The sequence below is a fragment of the Lipotes vexillifer genome, unplaced genomic scaffold (genome assembly GCF_000442215.2).
Source record: "Lipotes vexillifer unplaced genomic scaffold, Lipotes_vexillifer_v1.1 scaffold788, whole genome shotgun sequence".
NCBI lineage: Eukaryota > Metazoa > Chordata > Mammalia > Artiodactyla > Lipotidae > Lipotes > Lipotes vexillifer.
This window is the reverse complement of record NW_006791862.1, coordinates 1,964,697-1,980,131: the sequence shown is the minus strand read 5'-3', so window position 1 is coordinate 1,980,131 and position 15,435 is coordinate 1,964,697. Positions and strand designations below refer to the sequence as shown.

Below are 15,435 nucleotides of genomic sequence, written 5' to 3'. Positions count from 1 at the left end.
CAGGATTACTTGAAGAGACTATTCTTTATCCATTAAATGTTTAATCTACTCTAAATCCACTGTCAACATGCCAAAGATCAACTGGCTATATTTGTGTAGTTCTTTTTCCGGAAGTTCTATTTTGTTCCATTGATTTCTATGTTTATACTTTCACTAATACCACACTTTCTTAATTTACGGTAACTTTGAGGGAAACTTTGAAATCAAGTAAAACAAGTCCTCGTTTTCTGACCTTTTTCAAGATTGTTTTGGCTATTCCAATTCCTCTGCCTTTCCAAACACCGATTCAGCTTTTTGATATCTACAATGGCGATAATGGACATCTTAACAATATTTATTCTTCTAATCTATGAACACCTCATATTTCTTTAATTTTTTAAAAAATTTATTTTATTTATTTATTTTTGGCTGTGTTGGGTCTTCGTTGCTGTGCATGGGCTTTCTCTAGTTGTGGCAAGCAGGAGCCACTCTTCGTTGAGGTATGCAGGCTTCTCATTGCAGTGGCTTCTCTTGTTACAGAGCACGGGCTCTAGGCATGTAAGCTTCAGTAGTTGTGGCATGTGGGTTCAGTAGTTGTGGCTCACAGGCTCTAGAACGCAGGCTCAGTAGTTGTGGCGCACGGGCTTCGTTGCTCCATGGCATGTGGGATCTTCCCAGACCAGGACTCGAACCCGTCCCCTACACTGGCAGGCGGATTCTTAACCACTGCACCACCAGGGAAGCCCCAACACCTCATTTTCTTGATATGTGTGTTCTCTGACTTTTTTCTTCTTGTTCAGCACATTGATTATAAATATATTTTCTTAGAGCTACTATAAATGGTACGCTATTTCAATTATCAATTTTTCCTTGTTAGTATACAGACATATAATTGACATTTATATATACGTGTGTGCATACCTATATAGTCTGCCAATTCTAGGAGTTTTTATGTATATTACATGGAATTTTCTTTCCTAACATATAGTATGTGAATAGAAATAGTTTGATTTTTTTCCTTTCCAAACCGCATGCCTTTTTTTTCTTTTTCTTGATTTAGTACATTTGCTGAGGTAAAACAGGAATGGTGAGAAGCAATATTCATGCCTTGTTTCATATTTTAGGAGAAAGTATTCAATCTTTAAGTATGATGCCAGCTGTAGATTTTTTGTAAATGCCCTGTATCAAGTTAAGGACATTCCTTTCTACTTGCAATTTGTTGAGAGTTTTAATAATAAACAGATGTCAAATTTTTCTAGTGCTTTTCTGCACCTATGAGATGATCACCTGGTTTTTCTTCTTTGGTCAATTAATATGGTAAATTTTAATAATGAAAAGTTATCAAATGTGGAACAATCTTGCATTCCTGGGATAAACTCCACTTGGTCAAAATCCTTTATTATATGCTGCTGCATTGAATTAGCTAAAATTTTGTTGAAGATTTTCCTGACTGTGTTCCTGAGGGATATTGATTTGTAGTTTTCTTTTCTAATAATGTGTTCGTCTATTTCTGGTATCAGGGTAAAGCTGGTCTTGTTGCAGAATGTTCCTTTTATTTTCTAGAAGAAATACTTAAATAAATTTCCAGTAGAATTTGCCAGTAAAACTATTTGGGCCTTTTTGTGTGTGTGTGAAGATTTTTAGAGATTTATAATAATTTAATTTCTCTTTAAATTTTGTTAATTTAAAATGTAAAATGTAATTTTTCTTCTTGGAGGAATTACTCTCTATAACTCAAGGATACCATCTATAGGGTCTTTAGCACACTTTCTCATTCACAATACCGAAAATTTGTGTCCTTTCTCTTCTTTTCTTGGCAGTCTAGCTAGATCTTTTCAAGGAAACCAGTTTGGTGTCATTGGTTTTCTCTTTTCCATTTCACTGATTTCTCTTATCTTCCTCCTTTTGCTATAACGACCTTCTACTACTATATCCTTCATTTTACTTGCTTTAGTTATACTTCCTCTTTCTTTTTTCAGGTTTCTTAAGGCTGAAGCTTAGATTACTGTGTCAGGAAGATATGTTTTTTAGTTTCCAAATGTTTGGGTATCTTCCAGGTATCATTCATATATTGATTTCTAGTTTAATTCCATTACAAGAAATTAGTTTTATGTCTCAGAATGATATATCTTGGTAACTGTTCAATGTACACTTGAACACCTGGTGCGTCTTATCAGTGTCAATTTAATTTAACTGATAGTGTTATTTGGATCTTCAACATCCTTACTTATTGATTGCCTGCTTTAGTGTTCTATTACTGCGTAGAAGTCAACATCTCCAAGCATAATCATAAATATGCTTTTTTCCCCAGTTATATAAGCTCCCTAAATATCAGACCTTTTTTTTAAATATAAATTTACTTGCTTATTTATTTATTTATGGCTGTGTTGGGTCTTTGTTGCTGAGCGCAGGCTTTCTCTAGCTGCAGTGAGCGGGGGCTACTCTTTGTTGTGGTGCGCGGGCTTCTCATTGTGGTGGCTTCTCTTGTTGTGGAGCACTAGGCTCTAGGCATGCAGGCTTCAGTAGTTGTGGCACATGGGCTCAGTAGTTGTGGCTCGTGGGCTCTAGAGCACAGGCTCAGTAGTTGTGGCGCACAGGCTTAGTTGCTCTGCGGCATGTGGGATCTTCCCGGACCAGGGCTCAAACCTGTGTCCCCTGCATTGGCAGGCGAATTCTTAACCACTGTGCCATATTTCCCTTGTTCTGAAGTAAACTTTTTCTGATATTGATATCACCACTTCTGTTTTGCTTTGATTGGTATATGCATGGTATACACTTTTTTATTATTTTGCTTTCACAATCAATATATTATAAAATGACTGTGTTTTGGACAATCATCGGGATCTAGTTCTGGGGATCTTTATTCCAATCTCAGACTTTTAATTGCTGTTTGTACATCATTCACATTTAGTGTGACTTATGGGTAGGGTTGAATTTACATCAACCATTTTGTTATTTTCTTATTGTACACTTTTTTCTGATTATACCCTTGTTTTTTTTTTCCTTTTCTTAAAAGTTTTGTTTTATATTGGAGTATTGTTGATTAACAATGTTGTGTTAGTTTCAGGTGTACAGCAAAGTCATTCAGTTATACCTATACATGTATCTATTCTTTTTCAAGTTATTTTCCCATTTAAGTTATTACTGAATATCGAGCAGAGTTCCCTGTGCAATATATAGGTCCTTGTTGGTTATATATTTTAAGTTGTACTCTTGTTTTTGATTTTTGTTTATTTATCTGCTCTTGCTTCCTTCCCATTCTTTGGATAATTTCACTGTTTTTAATATCCAATTTTAATTTGTCTATTGGTTTTTACTAGTTGTTCCAGAGATTACAATACACATATTTAAATTTGTGTGTGTTAATATTTTGTCCAGAATTTTTATTTGTTTTCTGTGGGAAACAGAAACAGAATCATATTTTTTAATTCCTAAAACTTTTCTTTGCTGAAAGAAAAGATTATGAAAGAATATTAAGCACCTGTGGAAAGATAAAATAGGCATTTATATGGAAAGATGAAGTATATCTGAGTTTGCTATTTATTGGCTAATATAAGGTATAGCTCTAGTCATTACATTAGATTAAAACATAGCAATATTAGATGACAGTGTCTTGGCTATTTCCAAGAGAATACATTTTAGATGATGAAAAGTGTCATTTATTGAGATCTACTTCAAATCTCTAACATTTTATATAACACTGCCACCCACTCTATGCCTAGCTATCATCATGAGGTCACTGACATACTTAATATACTTTCCATATTGTTGTTGTTATTCAAACAATAAATTTCTAAGATGGGACATATTCTTTTTTGTGGACAGTATTTGACTCCTACTTTTTGCTTAGTTATGGCAAGTTTGAATTATCACAATTCTACTACTATGTTCCGATTCCACATTCCCACAAAATTATCTTCTGTATATGACAAACAATTCAGTGGAAACATTCTAACAGCAAATGTGATGAACTTATATTTATATATTACTCATCTACTGAACATAAACTTCACTTGGTTTCTTTTATTAGCATATCAATATTTTACTCATAATTAGCGTTCAAATAATAGTCCCTATTAAGCAAATCAAAACTATTATTGTTTTGCATATGAAAAATAATCACAGATGGAAACTTTCAACGTGCTCCTAGTTTTTCAAACTGACATCAATATCTGTTTGGTTTCTACTATGCAAAACAAATTGAAATTTTTAGAGAATTAGTCCTTTGAAAATTTATCCTTATTATCGTCTGTGTATCCTGTCTCAAAAGTTTTCTTTTTCCACTTCTCCATGCAAATGTGGCTTCTATAATCCAGCAATGAGCTCACTTTTTTGACAAAACTTTAAAACAATTTTTTTTTAATTTTTAAAAAGTAGAGAGAAAAGGAAGAAATAGCTAGTATAGTACTATACCAATAACATGCTTTCTTTTAATTTATAATTTCCTCTTTTGCACAACTGTTGGGAGAAATGACAAGCTTCTTTTTTCTAGAAAACAAGTTAAAAAGCAGATATACATAAAAGGAAAGACTTGTACAGAGTAGACTGTGGCTTGAGAACTATTTATGCAGCATCAGAAGACTAAACCAGACTCTAGCCTGGCCATAAACTAAACCCACACCCCAGATGAGGTGCCAAGCCACAAAAAGCATTTGCGTCATCTGGGAATACAAGGAAAAGAAGGACTTCTAATTATAGGGCCTGGAAGCGGAAGCCTAGAGTGATTAGCTGTTTAGGCGCTGCTGTATGTTTATCTGGAAGCTTCCTCTCCTTCACTCTCAGCCTTAAGTTTGATAGATGAGCGTTAGCATTAGAGGGTGGGGACTAAAGCTGCTGATGGTACATGGTGTTCTCCAAAATCTGAGGTAGCTGGAGACTGAACATTAAGGCTTTTGCGGCCTCATAAGAACATAAGTCTTTTCAACTGGGCGTCAGCTGGTTAACCCGAAAGGCAAAATTAAAGAGTAGAAAACCTTGACTGGGCCATATGCTATAAAATCTTGGAAACATGAGTAGGGAAGCCTTTTTTGCTATATACTATTTATAACACCTACCTAATTGTACGGCTCTTTATCAAATACACACATATGAACTGGAAGACAAATTACCAGCTATTCACACTCTCTCCCAAAAGAGACATATGCTGGGTCATATAGAAATCTTTACAGGAATTCAGATTATTATCACTCATAAAATAATTGTATGTTTTAGTATTAACTCTTGTGAATTTAATACTTCCCCATCAATACTTATACAGATGGAAACTTAAAAATTATTAAAGCTTGTAATCTTTAAATGTCCTAACATCTTCATTTAAATAATTATTTTCTTCCTTTCATTTTGCATCATGAAATTGTTAAGCTTCTAAAAACATCTTTGGCCATATCCAATAGGTAAATATTCTAGTATTCATTACTTTCAACAGTTTATTCATCCAACAGACATAGAGGAAAAGTGGTAAATGTCTATGAATATCCTTATTGTTCCAAGTGGCTGGATATATTTCTTGTCACAAGCCAGAATAATTTTTAAACTGTATTAACCTTTACTAATGTGTAATTTATATAAAACACACTCATTTAAAGTGTACAGTTTGATGACTATGACAAGTATGTATACCTCTGCAGCTACTACCATAATCAAGATAGAGAACATGTGAAAAAATTCCCTTGTGTTCACTTGCAGTCCATCCCCTCCCCATTGCCTGGCCCCAGGCAACCACTGATTGGCTTTCTGTCATTATGAATTAATATTGCCTACTTGAGCGTTTCATGTAATGGAATCATGTAATATTTTGCTAAACCTATTCACTACAGGTAAGAGTAGTCCATGCACTTATTTATATTATTGAGTAGTGTTCCATTATATGGTTATATGACAATTATATATCCATTAAGCAGCTGATTCTTGTTTTTGGCTGTTGTGGAGATTCAAGTACAAGTCCCTCTGTGGACATATGTTTTCATTTCTATTAGGTGAATATTTAGAAAGGGAATTGCTGGGTCATATGTACACTTAACTGTATAAGAAACTGGGAAAACGTTTTTCCAAAGCGGCTGTATCATCTTACCTTCCCGTGAACTCCATAATCTTGCAACATTTGGTACTGCCACTCTTTTTAAATTTAATCACTTCAGTGAGCACTTGGTGGTTTATTGGGGTTTAAATATGCTATGTTCGGGCTTCCCTGGTGGCGCAGTGGTTGGGAGTCTGCCTGCCGATGCAGGGGACGCGGGTTCGTGCCCCAATCCGGTAAGATCCCACATGCCGCAGAGCGGCTGGGCCCGTGAGCCACGGCCGCTGAGCCTGCGCGTCCGGAGCCTGTGCTCCGCAACGGGAGAGGCCACAACAGTGAGAGGCCCGCGTACCGCAAAAATAAATAAATAAGTAAGTAAATATGCTATGTTCCTTGGTGATCAGTGATGTTGGGGTGCTAAGTGGCTATTTACATATTTTCTTTTGTGACATGATTGTTCAAATCTTTTGCCCATTTTAAATTGTTTGGTCTTTATTTTATATACATTTAAAGTATATTGATATTACATTATAAAATACATATAAACTTATATATGTATATATTTACCTCAAATATTTTCTCCCAGTTTATGGCACCCCACTTCATTTGCTTAACCGTATGTATCCCAAAAGGTTTAATGAAGACCAATCTGACGGTTTGTTTTTTTGGTGTCCTATCTAAGAAATCTTCCCCTATCCCTCCTGGCACAATAATATAATCCTTCTGTTTTCTTTTTGAAGGTTTATAGTTTCAGGTTTTAAATTAAGTCTGTGATTGATTTTGAGTTAAATTTTAGTGTATGGTGTTAAAGAAAAGTTTATTTTTTCCCAAATGGATATGCCAGATGTTCTAGCACCATTTGTTGAGAAAACTATGCTATCCCTAACAAATTACATGACACTTTGGTCTAAAATCAAATGACCATAAGTGTTTGATCAATTCCTGGATTCTTCTATTCCATCCATCTATGACTATATTTACCCAAAACCATCTTTTCTACATTACTGTAGATTTATCAAGTAAGTTAGAAATTTAGGTAGTTTCAGTTTTTAAAATTTACTCATCTTTTTCAAGATTGATTTGACTATTTTAGATCCTCTGAATCTCCGTATTATTTTAGAATAGGCTTCCGTTGATTTATTTTTGGTTTAAACATTCGCTTTTAATAAAGCTAACTATTAGTGAACAATATTAACACAAAACACTCATAGGATATCAAAGCATAACAGTGATAAAACATTTTTATGAAGACATGGTTTTCTACCATAATTGAATTAATGAGTTTTCTCACCATATAATTGTAACATCACAACATAGAAGGTCACTAGGATGGCAAAAATGTAAAATTTTTAGATAAAGCAGTTACCTTGGGAACATTCTTATGTACCAACACCATGCTACCATCCTCAAAGAAAAATTATATACACAGATACAGATAAACACACACACACAGCAATACTAAATTAATGTCACAGACAATCATTGCTACAAGTTCATAATAAAATATATTGCAAATTGAGGTTAATAGGATTTTGGTAGACAGATCAGTCTGCTTAGAAGACATATTTTATGTATTAAGACTATAAGATATAAATTGAAAGGTAAATTTGGAAATTTAGGAATTTCCAAAGGAATGCCATTTGATGTACTTCACAGATGTATGAAAAAGAACTTTAAATTTTTCTGGTTGGAGTGTGTGTGTGTGTGTGTGTGTGTGTGTGTGTGTGTGTGTGTAGATATATATATATATAGTTAGAAATTCACCAAACTATACACTTAAGATTTGCACAATCTGTACCATATAACTACAGTCCAATAAAAATGAAGACGAACCAAAACAATAACAAGGGTGAGGAAACAAGATAACATTGGTGGTTTTATCTACAGTGAAAGAAGAGAGGGAGAAGATAAAGATGCTAAAGAGAGAAGTTAGAGAGTTAAAACACTACCCCTATGGGGGGAAAAAAAAACACCAAAAAATAAAGAAAGACCATAGCAGTCATAGAGGGATGTATAAGAAATACAGATACATAGTGAGGAGTCAAGAAAGAGGTCTACAAGTCTCAGATGTGCAGCGTGGCCAAATGAGTGGTCAAAGCACCATTATTCATGAATTCCACTGTGTATATATGAAAATATAACAGATTTCATTCAGGGTTCTAACAGGGGAGATCAGAAATCTCCCCTGATTAGATGGAAGATAAAATTTGGTCATCACTTAACACTTTTATTTTGGGTATATTTGCAAACGTAGCAAATATTAGAAAATAGGTCTATATCTATATAGACAAATACAATGGCTTCTTAGCCCATCAAAAAGATATGACTTGAAAAAAGAGAGACCAACAACAATAACAAGAACAATCAAAAACCTCCCATGAAATAATGGAGGTATGGGGTTGGGGGGAGTGAACTTAGTTCATTTTTAATTAAATAATAATTTTATTTTTTCTATGCTATTGTTAAGACTGTTAAGATTATATTTATTAATTCTGAATAGACTGCTGCTTTCACATTTTCCTTCTCATCCTCCATTCCTGCACCCACTCCCATCCTTTCCCACAATAGGCACCCACCATACTGAATTTAATATATGTCCTTTGAAATATGCTTATCCTTGAAAAATACTTGAACTGTTTTCAGAGTACTGTTCAAAATGTTGAATAAAAAAATATTTAATATATGGCAAGAATATAGACCAATCTGAAAGAGGAAACTGAAACAAGCCTGAAGCTAGGGGAGGGCCAGAGCATTCTAGAAGAGTGGAAAGGAGAAGGGACAACAATATTCAAGTACTTTACTGTTTTAAAGTTGTCCTTTAAAAAGTTTAATTCAACCTTGGCTACTTTGCCTGTATGTAATTGGTTATAGATATCCTTCTTTACCTTCTTCAAAATTTAATACTGGGTCTATATTGTTGTTGTAGCTATAGTGTTACAGGCATATGTATTTACTTCACGTTTTTACACCGTATGCCACTGTATGCATTCACATCTTTCATTAGTTCATTCAGTATTAACTGAGCATCTTTGCTGTGGCAGTGGTGGCAGTGAAGGAGCAGGGTCCCTCCTTACTAATGGACATCCAGGATTCCAGGGCTGGATTACCACTTTCGTGGGCTCTGGACAATTTTGCCTTCATGGACCCCCACAACCCCTCCAGGAAAAAAATATTTTATGACTACTGTTGTTGGTTTTAAATGTGTACTAAGGCATTCTATCAACCTAAAAGTTTATATATATATATATATATATATATATATATATATATATTTTTTTTTTTTTGCATTTAAAAGGAATGAAACGTTTTGGTGGGACCCTAAAACATGGTGCCTACTGTACTTTATGGCACATCAAACCTGAAAAGTTTGAGTCTCACATAAGCCTAGCGCCACAATGAACAGAGAGAAGACAACAAAGTCTCCAAGGAGCAATCCATTACATGAGTAAAAGACATCACTTCACAAGATGAAAAAACAGGAGAGTAACTACAGACCTCTAATGGAAACATCCCCTTGTTGGTGGGGGGGCGGGGGTGGCAATAAACTCTTCAAGCTGCTTTTGCATTGTTAATGATATAGTATGACTGACTAACAGTAATAAACCAAAGCTTTCACATGAGAGGAAAAATCTAAAGCCACATAATTCTATAAATCTACGAGGCATAGACGTTAACAAAAAATCAAGACAAGGTATTTTTCTGACGACTTGCTATGATCAATGGGGAAAACTGTGCAAAAAGGAAAAATCCAACTTTTTAAATGATTAACCCAAGACCACCATCACCTTTCGATATATAGCATTTAAGTAACCAGAAAAACTTCAAGTCTGTTAAAGATGCAGTCAAGCATCCAAAGGGGTACTTGTTTAATCTACTTTACTAGAGACCCAGTGTTCATTTTCCTCTTATTAATGGATGGAAAAGCAATTTCCCTGCCAAGGAAGGGTAATTATTTAAAATGTAGATGTGGGGACTTCCCTGGTGGCACAGTGGTTGAGAGTCCGCCTGCCGATGCAGGGGACACGGGTTCGTGCCCCAGTCCGGGAAGATCCCACATGCCGCGGAGCAGCTGGGCCCGTGAGCCATGGCCACTGAGCCTGTGCGACCGGAGCCTATGCTCCGCAACAGGAGAGGCCGCAACAGTGAGAGGCCCACGTACCGCAAAAAAATAAATAAATAAAATAAAATAAAATAAAGTAAAATAAAATGTAGATGTGTTGCCCTTCACAGCTCTAGGCTACTCAGTTGGCAGAAGTAACGCCTCTGGAAGGCAGATCAATTATTTACAAAATTAAAGACAACAGGTCTGTTTGAGAAACGTCAGGCTGATTGCAAGGAGTTGAGAATTTCTTCCTTACATTTCTAATTTCCAATTTAATTAATCAAGAAATACATATCTTCTTTGGTGTCAAATGCCATACAATTAATAATATGCCAATCTAGTGTACCAAGTCACACAAATATGATGTAGTTTCCGCAAGATATTTTAAATTTAATTTCAATATTAATTACATGTGATATGCATCTGCATTTAATATAACTGGCATCATGGAATAATCCCACAACTGAGGGAGGGACACAATTCTTGTTCAAATCACAAATTGGAAGTAAGTTGGTTTTATTCAACAAATGACTAATTACATTAAATTAATGCCTTATCTCTGCCCTGCCAGAGTTTTCCCATAATTATAATGATAGAAAAAGACAATTAATTAATGTAATTATTCAATGTGCACTTACTCACTATCAACTATGTGAAAATTACCAGGCTAATAATACCTGGGGACGAAATAAAAGTTTACCTCTAACAGAAAACATGTTGAAAGGACACTCTTGATGGACATAAATAAAAACTAGGATGAGGGAGGTTAATAATAATGAAAACAACAACAACTGAGACTTCAATAAATGTCTCAGTATATTTTACGTATTGTTTAAGATGCCAGTATAGCCCTCATTTTATTGATGAGGAAACGGAAGTACTGTGAGTGATCCAAGCAGATTAAGTAGCTTGCCTTATTAAGTAGCAGGATGAAGGGCTGACATGATATTTTACATAGGGTCAGGTAAGTCCTCCCAAAATGATACTTAAGATGGGATTCAACAGATAAATAAGAGCCAGGGAAAAGAAGCTTCCAGGCAGAGGTAAAATGATGTAACATGTTTAAGGAGCTGAAAAATAACTAGAATGGCCAAATATGGGAAGAAAAATATTGATCAGGTTGAAGCAGTAAACTTGTACCAGGCTGTAATACTTTTCGACAATACACTCAATAATAAGGAAGTTGCTGAAAGACGGAAGTATCGTTAACATTTAACATTTCTTACAAAATATGTGAATATCTTAAAATGGAAGTAAACATGGAGTATGATACAACAATCACAGTTGAACAGAATAACCTAGAATTGGGCTGTGATCAAACAAGACTTTCTAAAAACAAGAATAACTGAACGATTCTTATACATACTGTTATAGACTAAATGTTTGTACAGCCCCAAAATTCCTATATTGAAATGCTGAAAACCCAATGTGGCTATCATGTGGAATGGGGGGTGTGTGGGGGGGTGGTCTCTGTGGAAGTAACTAAGTTTAAATGAGGTCATAAGGGTGAGGCCCTGATCTGATAGTATTAGTATCCTGGTAAGAAGAGACACCACAGAGATCGCTCTCTCTCTCTCTCTCTCTCTCTCTCTCTCTCTTTCTGTCTGTCTCTCTCTCTCCCTGCTCCCTTGTACCAAGGAAAGGCCATGTGATGACACATCGAGAAGGTGGCTATTTCTTAGCCAGGAAGAAACACCTCAGTAGAAACCATCAGCTGGAAACTTGATCTTGGACTTCCAGCCTCAATCACTGTGGGAAAAGAAATTTCTGTTGTTTAAGCCACTGAGCCTATGGTATTGCATTCTGGCAGCCCGAGATGACTAATACATGTACACAGGTTATTGTCTAAACCTAGTATCATAGAGAACATTTTACATGTCAAATGACCAGTGAGCAGGATTTTGGGATGGATTTATAAAATCAAAAGAGGCTATTGTTCTTGCTCTATAACAAACTGATGAAGAACATAATAAAGTTGTAAAAAATACTATTTGAAAGTTCAATAAGTAAAACTAGCTGTTCTCACCTTGAGCAGAACAGCAGGAGGAAGAGGGGTCCAAGATAGGTGAGGATAAGGAGAACTCAGCAACCTTTTGAAAAATTTTCAATGGCTCAATTTGAGCTGACGTGACAGATTAGAATACCAGCCCCACAAAAGTACAACTCTGTACCCAACTAATCAAGAGGATTAAGATTAATAATGTCAAAAGCTGTGAATAAAGAAAGAGCTGACAGTTGCTGAAAGAAAAAATAACCACTAAACTATCATGTCTAGTTGACATATTCCTCAAAATTATGAGCAAAATACAGATACTGTCAATCAAAAAAATGCTTTAAAAAAGTAATCTTTATCAGAGAAAGCAGAAATAGCCAACAGAAGTATGTTATTGAGGAAAGTACAAAAGCAATTCAATGGGCTTCCCTGGTGGCACAGTGGTGAGAGTCCGCCTGCCGATGCCGGGGACACGGGTTCGTGCCCCGGTCTGGGAAGATCCCACATGCCGTGGAGCGGCTGGGCCCGTGAGCCATGGCCGCTGAGCCTGCGGGTCCGGAGCCTGTGCTCTGCAACAGGAGAGGCCACAACAGTGAGAGGCCCGCGTAACGCAAAAAAAAAAGAAAAGAAAAAAAAAAGCAATTCAATGGAGGAAGGATATTATATTGAAAAAATTATGAAGTAGCAAAGAATAGGGGAAAACTATAACCAGGTTTATAACTAAACCTGGTTATAAACCTAAAATAACACAAAGGGGATCATAAATTTAAATATAAATACAGGGAATTCCCTGGTGGTCCAGAGGTTAAGAATCCGCCTTCCAATGCAGGAGACATGGGTTCAATCCCTGGTCAGGGAACTAAGATCCCACATGCCACAGGGCAACTAAGCCCATGTGCCACAACTACTGAGCCCATGCACCACAACTAGAGAGGCTGCATGCCCCAACTACTGAGCACGCACGCTCTGGAGCCCACACACCACAATTAGAGAGAGCCCTCACCACAACAAAGCCCTCATCCCACATGCTGCAACAAAGATCTTGAGTGCTGCAACTAAGACCCGACACAGCCAGGTAAATAAAATTAAAAAAAAAAAAAAAGAAGTTCACAAATGTATAGCACAATCCCAAATTTACGAATAAAAAATTATTTAAAAAATTGGGCTTCCCTGATGGTGCAATGGTTAAGAATCCGCCTGCCAATGCAAAGGACATGGGTTCAAGCCCTGGTCCAGGAAGATCCCACATGCCGTGGAGCAACTAAGCCCGTGCACCACAACAACTGAGCCTACGCTCTAGAGCCCGCGAGACACAACTACTGAGCCCGTGTGCCACAACTACTGAAGCCTGCGCGCCCTAGAGCCCATGCTCTGCAACGAGAGAAGCCACCACAATGAGAGGCCCGCGCACCACAATGAAGAGTAGCCCCCACTCGCCACAACTAGAGAAAGCCTGTGCTCAGCAATGAAGACCCAACACAGTCATAAATAAATAAATAAATAGATAGACAGATAAATAAATAGGAAAAAATGGATTTCACAAAAATTAAAGAATTTTGATCTGCAAAGGGCCCTATTAAAAATACAAAAGGAAAAACTTCTTACTGGGAAAAAAGGTTTCCACATCACATATCTTACAAAGGACCTATATCTAGTGTATATATATACAAAATAGAAAATGATGAGACTACCAAATGCAAGCAAGGATACAGAGAAACCATGTCTAGAGGATTAAAGGGAAGTATGAGAATGTCTCACCAAGTAGGGAAAATCAATAAAGAGCTAACATTATAAAAAGAAACAAATAGAAATCTGGAGTAGAAAAGTATTTACAATAACTGAAATGAAAAATTCAATAGCGGGGCTGGCTGGAAAAGCAGATTTAAACAGCAGAAGAAATCAATTGAGAGTATCCAGTTTGACAAAAAAAGAACGAAGAAAAATGAACAGAGCCTCTGAGATCTGTGGGATACTATCGAGGAGGTGAATCTACAGGAGTCCCAGAAGGAAAGAAGAGGGGAAAAGAGGCAGAAATAATGACTGAGAAGTCTCAAATTGCATGAAAAACATTTAGGACAGTGAAACTACTTTGTATGATACTATAATGGTGAGTACATGTTCATATTAATTTGTTAAAACCCATAGAAATTACACCACCAAGAGTGAACCCTAATGTAAACTGTGGACTTTGGATGATAATAATGTGTCAACATGGGTTCATCAACTGTAAGAAAATGATCAATGTGGTGTGGAATGCTGTTAGGGTGGGAGGTTGTTGGTGTGGGCCTGAGGGGTGGGGGGGATGAGAGAAAGGTGGAACACGAGAGCTCTCTGCACTTTCCATTCACTTTTGCTGTGGACCTAAAACTGCTCTAAAAAATAGTTTATTAATTTTAAAAGAAGTTCCCTAGAAAAGGTTGAAAATACAATAGAAAATATACTCATCGTGTATCTAAATAATTGAAAGCAACAAACTTACACCACCCATACTGAATCTGCCTACATCTAAGCATGATGCCTCTCTGGTTCTTCTAACCAAATCATAAATGTTGCCATTAAAATATTTATTTTAATTCAGGACTCACTCACAGCTAATAAACAAGAATGGGAAGGAGAAATTGAAAAACAAACTGAATGCAGCTGCTGAACTGAAAGTTTCACAGCTCTATTTAATGGTATCCCTTAATTTCTTTTCTGAATAGGTCCCATACAAGGCTGAACTGCATGCCACCCAGTCAAACAACCTACATTTTCTCCTTAATTCACTTTGCAGTGTTATTCCATCATGTACATTGTTTTTAAAATTTCTCAGGAGGTGGACAGCATTACTGGTTTGTTCTTGAATTTTGATATACAGGACAAGGTAATAATTCTGGCAGCTAAAAATATGCCTCTCTAAATAAAAGCATAACAGTGATACATATATACAGGGAAACCAGTTAGAGAAAATCAGGTTTAAAAACAAAAAAATAGGCAATCAACTTTTCTTATATGTTTTGTTAAACTTATTTTTTTAAGTGAACTTCCCTATGCCCATTAAAAGTACTTCAACAAGCACTACTGTTATTATTGGCCACATTACATACCAAATGAAAATGCCTTTAACCAAATAGAGAATTAATTAGAGGGTTAGTTAAAACTTGAATATAAATAAATTTTGAAATATATATTGGATACTTGTAAGGAAAAACTGGGGTGTTATGGGCTTCCCTGGTGGCGCAGTGGTTGAGAGTCCGCCTGCCGATGCAGGGGACATGGGTTCGTGCCCCGGTCCGGGAGGATCCCACATGCCGCGGAGCAGCTGGGCCCGTGAACCATGGCAGCTGGGCCTGCGCGTCCGGAGCC

The 15,435-nt window shown here is 36.4% G+C and overlaps 1 protein-coding gene across 3 annotated transcripts in view; it reads right to left on the bottom strand.

Moving 5' to 3' along the window:
* The window catches only part of BCAS3 (BCAS3 microtubule associated cell migration factor), a 592,536-nt gene that overhangs the window by 395,895 nt on the left and 181,206 nt on the right, over positions 1 to 15,435 (bottom strand). The window lies entirely within an intron of this gene.